The following is an 8,777-nucleotide window of genomic DNA, read 5'->3' as shown; positions in this document are numbered from 1 at the left end:
CTTGGAAGATAGAACGTGTACTTAGTAACGTCGTGGATCTGGCTGAGGAGGGAGGCTTTTCCCTATCTCTGGTCCTACCCACAGGCTTCCTCGTGAGTACCTGGTGGTCCAAGGAGACCCTGCGAGTAGGTGAGAATCTTCCTTGTGCCCGAGGCCCCTAGACTCTCTACCATACCAGCCCACATTTGGCCTTAGCAACTGGTTAAAGATTTTTAGGAGAAAGTTTACTCTCTTGTCAGGTGGTGCTGTCTTCATCCTTGTTACAGGTGAGCTAGCGCTCCTGTCTGTTCTCTTCTAGATTTCAGGCTAGCTGGTTGCCTGTGAACTCAGTTCTCTTGATGGGTTCAAGAAAGTTACGTTTTTGTCAATTATTCAGCATTTTCTTTTGGCTATGGTGGCAGCAAGGCATAACAGGCTTCTGCATCCAATAAACCGGGTTCTTTACTTCCTTTTTTTTTTTTTTTAACATTTTTTTAAATTGAGTTATAGTCAATTTACAATGTTGTATCAATTTCCAGTGTAGAGCACGATTTTTCAGTTATACATGAACATACATATATTCATTGTCACATTCTTTTTTGCTGTGAGAAACCACAAGATTTTGTATATATTTCCCTGTGCTATACAGTATAATCTTGTTTGTCTATTCTATGTATTCCTGTCAGTATCTATAAAATTTTGAACTCCCAGTCTGTCCCTTCCCAATCCCCTCCCCCCTGGCAACCACACGTTTGTATTCTATGTCTATAAGTCTGTTTCTATTTCATATTAATGTTCTTTTTTTTTAGATTCCACATATGAGCGATCTCATATGGTATTTTTCTTTCTCTTTCTGGCTTACTTCACTTAGAATGACATTCTCCAGGGACATCCATGTTGCTGCAAATGGCATTATGTTGTCGGTTTTTATGGCTGAATAGTATTCCATTGTATAAATATACCACATCTTTATCCAGTCATCTGTCAATGGACATTTAGGCTGTTTCCATGTCTTGGCTATTGTAAATAGTGCTGCTATGAACATTGGGGTGCAGGTGTCATCCTGAAGTAGGGTTCCTTCTGGATATATGCCCAGGAGTAGGATTCCTGGGTCATACGGTAAGTCTATTCCTAGTCTTTTGAGGAATCTCCATACTGCTTTCCACAGTGGCTGCACCAAACTGCATTCTCACCAGCAGTGTAGGAGGGTTCCCTTTTCTCCACAGCCTCTCCAGCATTTGTCATTTGTGGACTTTTGAATGATGGCCATTCTGGCTGGTGTGAAGTGATACCTCATTGCAGTTTTGATTTGCATTTCTCTGATAATTAGTGATATTAAGCATTTTTTCGTATGCCTATTGATCATTTGTATTTCTTCCTCGGAGAATTGCTTGTTCAGGTCTTCTGCCCATTTTTCGATTGGATTGTTTGGTTTTTTTCTTATTAAGTCATATGAGCCGCTTATATATTCTGGAGATCAAGCCTTTGTCAGTTTCATCTTTTGCAAAAATTTTCTCCCATTCCATAGCTGGTTGTTTTGTTTTGTTCATGGTTTCCTTTGCTGTGGAGAAGCTTGTAAGTTTAATTAGGTCCCATTTGTTTATTCTTGCTTTTGTTTCTGCTGCTTGAGTAGACTGCCCTAGGAGAACATTTTTGAGATGTATGTGAGATAATGTTTTGCCTATATTTTCTTCTAGGAGGTTTATTGTATTTTGTCTTATGTTTAAGTCTTTGATCCATTTTGAGTTTATTTTTGTGTATGGTGTAAGGGAGTGTTCTAGCTTCATTGATTTACATGCTGCTGTCCAGTTTTCCCAGCACCATTTGCTGAAGAGACTGTCTTTATTCTATCGTATATTCCTGTCTCCTTTGTCGAAGATTAGCTGACCAAAAGTTTGTGGGTTCATTTCTGGGCTCTCTGTTCTGTTCCATTGTTCTATATGTCTGTTTTTGTACCAATACCATGCTGTCTTGATGACTGTAGCTGTATAGTATTGGGGTTCTTTACTTCCTAAAACACACTACTTCCAGGAATTGCTTATCGGACTTTCTTTTCCTCTTTTCTGTAAGTTCCCTGAGATCAGAGACCACATGGAGCTCGTTCATTGTGACTTCCTTTAGGCCTAGCACTACGCAGGGCAGAAAACAAGCTTTTCAGATGGTATAACGTCTACATGAATTCATATTGTGGCACATGCTCCTAGGTGGAGCATGTATGATCTCTTAGCCGATTAGGTTGTAGGTTCCTGTGGTCTGCTTCCTCTCACCCACAAGGAATCAAAGCCACTGCCTCTGAAATTCACCACTGCTCAGCAGTCTCTACTCAGAATGAAGAGAGCACAGTGCCTGGCATCCATGGAAAATTTAATAAGAGGCAGTTCTTAGGCATTTGGGTCAGCCTGAGGCTGTACTCTTAGACTCTGGACAGGGCAAAAGAAGTGTGTGTGAGGATCAAAGACTACCTGAGAAGACGAATCCCCTTGTCAAACCTTCAAAGGAAACCTTGTCCCAAGAGGGGTACTTCCGGATTATAAACTAAAGGGTAAGTTGAGCATGCTGGAAAAGTACACACTAGGTGGTAGCCAAAATAAGCAGGGTTTTAGGTAATGTTTGAGACTCCTTTTTTGCTGTTATGTTTATTCCTTTTTTTTTTTTTCAGTGAAAGTGCAAAACTTTGCTAATCAGAAAAAGCCATTGGTTGATCCATGTTATTGGATTCGATGAAGTCATCTAAAAGCCATCCACATTAGATAAAAAGCATGAGACCTTGGTTCTGGTTCTGGTTTAGATAGCCATCTAAAAGTCATCTTCATTGGATAAAAAGCATGAGTGGGTGGCAGAGGGGAGTTGAGGAGAGAGGAGTGCAAGCAGCAAATGGATTCATCACAGGGATTTTATACCAGTTCTACTCAGTGCAGGCTCTGGGAACAGCCCTGGATTTGGAGTTCTGTATTTCTCACAGTGGTATACCTCAGGAGGAGGCCATGCCCTTCACTGGAAGAAGGTGGATTCCAGGGTCAGTCTGCCCAAGGCTTTGCCTCCTGGTTCCTCAGAGTCTGTTGGTCACCTGATCACTTCAAATTTACTTTTTTTTTTTTTTTTTTTGTCCTTCCACATTTTAACTCCAATTGCTGATTCCCCAAAACACTACAGGCTGAAAACAACCAACCAACCAACCAACCAACCAAACAAACACACTACAGGCTGGCCATCAGACATGCTCAGACCTCAGGAATCCCAATCCATGTCTACCCGACCTACTCTCTGGTCTCCTAAATCCCGGGGTTGATAGATTCCAACCTAGGCAGAATCACAGCCCCTTTGAACTTCCAGTTCTGGGTCCAGACTCCAGGACTTCCGGGTTGGGGATTCTGGAGATATCCGACTTCTGTTTCAAACTCCTGCAATTCCATGACTCCTCAGAAGGGGACAGGTTGAGACTGATTCTCCTACGTTTGTTGCTTGACAGCCATACCCAGTGAATCGGGGGTTGTGGGTGATGCTCTTCTGATCGCCTCAGTGTTGGCAGCTTAACAGAGAAGCCCTTTTTTCTTTGGTGTTTGGATGCCTGTTTGATTTCTGTGTAGGAATAGACTTCCCAGTGAGTTTCTGTATTGCAGAGGTGAATGCCAGCTAGAGTCTTGGTCCCCAGTGTAGAGGGATCTTGGGCTTGTGCTGACCTCCAACTTAACTCCTCCCAGACACACACTTCCCACAGATTCTGGTTGGCCAAACATCCTTCCCCTAAGATTCCTACATGGACCTCTACTGCTTTCAGAATAAAGTTCAAATTCCCTAGCCTGGCCCTGAAGGATTGTAGTCATGTGATCCTAGTTACTTATCTGGAAGAAAATCCACCTCTGAGATGCTCCATCGTCTTATCCCTTAGCCCACGGTGCCTATTGCCTATCCATTCTTCAGGTTTCATCTTACAAATAATGCCATAAAGCTCACATTTGATGCCCATCCCTATGTGTTGCCAGGCACTGAGCTATGTTCTCAAGTTATTTTTCTTTTCATTTCCTTTTTCTCTTTGCATCCACTCTAGTTATACTAGTTAAACAAGAGCAATTTAGTAGAAAGAGCACAGGCTTTGCCAGTAAACAGCCTAGAATCTGATTCTTGGCCCTGCCAGTCACCAGTTTTGTGATATCAGACACATTTCCTCATTGAATGACCAGTAGATTGATGCTCATTTTACGGAGTTGTAGGAATCCTTTAGTGAGTGTCAGCCGTGGGGAGGCTGAAGAGGGATTCGAGGAGGTGAGCTGCCCAACTGGAAGAAGGCGCGAGGAGCCCACATGGAGCAAAACAGCACTTTATTGCAGTACAAGCGGGTGTTACGCACACTCAGGCATAAGCACTTGTCCTTTTAATATGCCCGCGCATGCGTATTGTTCATAATGCGGACTCATGCTCCTAGCGCATGCGTACATGTACATGTATTTGTTACACACACGCAGGTTATTGCGAACTTTGACCTGGATCCCGTGACTTACTCACTTAAAGCTACCTACGGTGAGTTAATCAGAAAACTTCCTTTCTGGGGGCAGGGCATAATCACGTTTTTTGCTTCCTTATTGATAGGAAATCTGAATCACCAGCAAGTAGGCTGGCTGTACTGTTACTGGTAATGTCAAGAATAAAAAGCAGAACTGTGGATCTGATAATAAAATGTGACGAAGAAAGCACCCCTTGCGAGATATTTCCTGTCAGTTTATCTAGGGAGCCCACACATAGGAATTCTCATGTGGTTTATTTGAATAGGAAAATTTTTAACTTAAAAGCAAAAGTAGAAAGTTCTCCACAGCTGACTTTGCTTGCCTCTGCACCATAAAGAGTAGGTATTTACCATTTCTCCCAGGAAGGTACAATTCTAATCACCTGTATAGTCCACGTCAAACTATTTGGGAATCTTTAAGAACAGGAAAAAATAATCAATGTGAGAGAAGACAGGATAGTGCCTGCCTTGGGGAATTATCAACTGGGAAGATGTAGAGGAAACTTTCTGGTGTACTGGAAATATTTTATGTCTTGACTTTTTGGTTACACAGGTTTACACACACAAAAATTCATCAAGCCTCAGTCAAGCTGTTGGCTGCAGCTGTGGTCTCATCTCAAGGCTTGACTGGGGAAGGATTCACATGCTTATTGGCAGGTATTTTGTCAGTATCAGCCTATTGACAGCGATGCTATTGGCTAGGAACACCTGAGACACTCAACTGGGCCTGAATGACACAGATTCAGCCTCCACTTCTGACTCTGGACACCACATCTTCATAGGTAGTGCCCAGGAATGAGTAGGAAGTGATGAAATGCAGGTACTCACCTTGGACGCTGCCTATTAGAAATCTGTCAACAAAGGGAAGGGGACAGAGTAGTACTGTGTGTGTGTGTGTGCGTGCGCACATATGTGTGTGCGTGGTGGGAGGGTAGCATAATCAAGAGAAGTATTTTTAAGGAATGACCAGTTTTGAATAGGTTAAATGAGTTCCAAAGATTGAAGGAGTGGAATTAAATGTTATTCCCCCCATTTACTCATTTATTTATTTTTTCTGATTCTTATTTTTCTGAATAAAATAGTAAAGTTCCACAAGAGAAACGTAATAGTGAGGATAATTTACTCGAGTTGCACTGTCCTGTCTGATAACAAGGAAACTCAGGGAGGTGTTACCATAGCCTAACATTTATTAAGCACTTACTAGGTGCCAAGCCCTCTTCTCCATCTTTACAGTCATGGACTCACAAATGCCTTGCAAGTAAGGGCTCTTATAATTCCCGTCTTGCAGATGAAGATACTGGGGCTTGCCCAATGTCATGGCTAAAAATTGTCAGAGCTGGGGACTGAACTCAGGCCATCTTGTTGTGGGGTTTCCCCCACTTGAACATCATGCTGTGCCACGTGGGCAAAGGGAAGAAGGCTTCCTGGGGAGAATGGGAATCAGTAAAAGGGCAAGAATCTTGTCCTTAGGAGGCCCAGGCCAAGAAAGGCATTTATGGCCATATCCTTGAGTACGACTCAGAGTTAGGGGTGCCTCAGGTCAGGAAAAAAATTGTAGAGAGAAAAGGGAAGGACTGCTTCTTCCTTTTCTTTTTCTACTTAGCACTTTCATTTAACATCTCAATGAACCCTGACAGTATCCCTATATAATTACGGCATTGTATTTTCATTAATATAGTACCCATTATACAGTTGAGCAAACTGAGATTCAAAAGGTTAAGTGACTAAAGTCGTCCAGTCAGCCAGTGGAGGAGCTAGGATTGAAATCTTGGGCTGTCTGACTTCAAAACCCGCTCTCCACGTGTATGCCCTGGAATAGGTAGAGGATTAATTCTGCGAGTGAAATTCCTGAAGGGAAGGCAGACATCTTCCATCTATTGTCTGGATAGGGACAAAGGCACACCAGTCTGAAGACTTTCTCCCTTAACATGTATCCCATCGACTGGGAGAGACCGAAGTTTCCAAGACATATCCCTGTTGTCAGCTGCCTGCCTATATTCTGACTTACCTGTAGACATGATGTTCGAAGAGGGACGTGGCTGTTGGTGACTGATTCCCTGGGGATCCTGGGAGCTGGAGGGCAAAGCCCTGTCTACAGTTCTATGCAAAGTGCAGGAGGCTGGTGCAGGGGAGCCTCCAGGACTCTGCTGGAAAGCTGTGGGCTGCAGGACCAGACTCACCTAGTGGAAAGGCAGGGAGGCAGTGGCCTTGGGGACAGAGGGTGAAACTGGAGCTCTATCCTCCTTTCTGTCACCTCTGTCTTTCTGCCCCAGCACACTGCATGCTGCTGCTGTTGCCACAGGGAGTTGCAGCCCTGAACCCTGGAGGTGAGTCTGCCCAGCCAGCCCCATTAGTGATGGAAGCTGGGGAGTGCCCACTGGGGTCTGGGTTCCTTCATCAACGGAGTGTAGGGGAGAGGAGGCTTATTCTGCAAATTAAAAGCCCCAGAAACACTTCCTTTGGGGTTAAGAGAAATGCTTTCTTTCTCCCCCAATTCCCAGAATTTCCTGAGCTCTTTGTCTTTTGATAGCAGCCATCCCTCCGTTCCTCCACTTTCTAGTCCTGGGCTGGCAGCTAGCGTCCTCCATTCCTTGGGGCTTCTTTTTAAAATGTATTTTTATTGAAGTATAGTCAGTTTACAATGTTGCGTTAATTTCTGGTGTACAGCATAATGCTTCAGCCACACATGAATATATATATATATATACACACACACACATTTTCCTATTCTTTTTCAGTATAAGTTACTACAAGATACTGAATATAGTTCCCTGTGCTCTACAGTATAAACTTGTTGTTTATCTATTTTATATATAGCAGTTAGTACCTGCAAATCTCAAACTCCCAATTTATCCCTTCCCACCCTGTTCCTCGGGGCTTCTGACCAAGGTCTCCATCCCCACGGTGTTCTGTGGTTGGAGGTGCACTTTTTACTCCACATGTTTTGGTGCCTCTGCCTGTCGCTGTTATCTTGGATTCATATCTCCATCTGGGGAGATCTTTATCAATCAAATGGTGGGTTGTAAAGCCCCAGAGGCTTGTGGGTGGTGGAGGGGCACATTGGGGATTATGAGGAATCCGTAGGGTTAGGGAGCAGCACAGAAGCAGTTGGTCAAGGGGCCAAAGGAACATTAAAGGGAATAGGGCCGTGGCATTGTCACGGCCATGAGATGTAGAGTGAAGAGCTTAAGCTTTAGAACCAGAGGACACCAGTGAGCTCTCTCTCCATATACAGAAAAAAGGGTCACGTGCGGACACAGTGAGAAGGTGGCCACCCACAAGCCGGGAGAGCACTTCCATCAGAAGCCAACCCTGCCAGCACCTTGATCTCGGACATCCAGCCTCCGGAACTGCGAGAAAACAAATTTCTGTTGTTTAAGCTACTCAGTCCATATCCTATTTTGTTGTGGCAGCCCTAGCAGACTAATATACATGGCCACCTAGAAAACAACCAAGCAAACAGATACAAATACAGAAAATCACCATAATTCCAGCACACAGCCTCCTGGAAAATTTGAGGGACATGTTCTTCCCATCTTTAAAAAGGGCGTTGTGTTATACACCAGAGATTGACACATCATAATTGACTGTACTTCAATTTTAAAAAAAGAAAAACAAATAGACCAAAACAAAACAAAATGTAGCAAGAATATTTTCTTTTTTGACAACAAATATGAATCTAAGACTATGTTGAGTATTGGTGAAGAATGAAAACCTTAGTTTTAGACCTGCCAGGGTCGAGAGGTGATGGGGTAGCATGAGAGAGATCTTCATGGTGATGGGATATTTATGTACCTTGATTGCAGTGACAGTTACAGGCATCTGCACGTGTGATAAAATGACACGGAGCTACACACACACACTGCGCCAGTGCTAGTTGCTTGGTTTAGATTCTGGACTATCATTACATGAAAAAGTAACCTTTGTGGAAAAATGGGTGAAAGTTATGCAGGACCTCTTGGTATTGTTTTGCAACTTCCTCTAGATCTATGTTTATTTCAAAATAAAAACTTAAAAAGAAAGAAGCCTGTTAATAGTACGAGAGTCTGTTCATGAACCAAGGTCCTCACAGGGGCAAACAGCCCAGTAGACGGATTCTTCATGTTTGATGTAGGAGGACTTTCTATAACAAAAAGACATAAAAACCCCTCTCTAGGAGGCTTTCAGTACAGATGCTAGTAATGCTAAGCAACAACTTAAAGTTAGAAGTTTCAGAGAAGTAATCCTCACGCAGATTAGGGAAGAAAGAACCCAGACCAACCTGTTTCCTGCCAGCTAATTTAAGGCACAAGTCATA

Source organism: Camelus bactrianus, chromosome 22 (assembly GCF_048773025.1).
Source record: "Camelus bactrianus isolate YW-2024 breed Bactrian camel chromosome 22, ASM4877302v1, whole genome shotgun sequence".
NCBI lineage: Eukaryota > Metazoa > Chordata > Mammalia > Artiodactyla > Camelidae > Camelus > Camelus bactrianus.
This window is presented reverse-complemented; position numbering follows the sequence as displayed.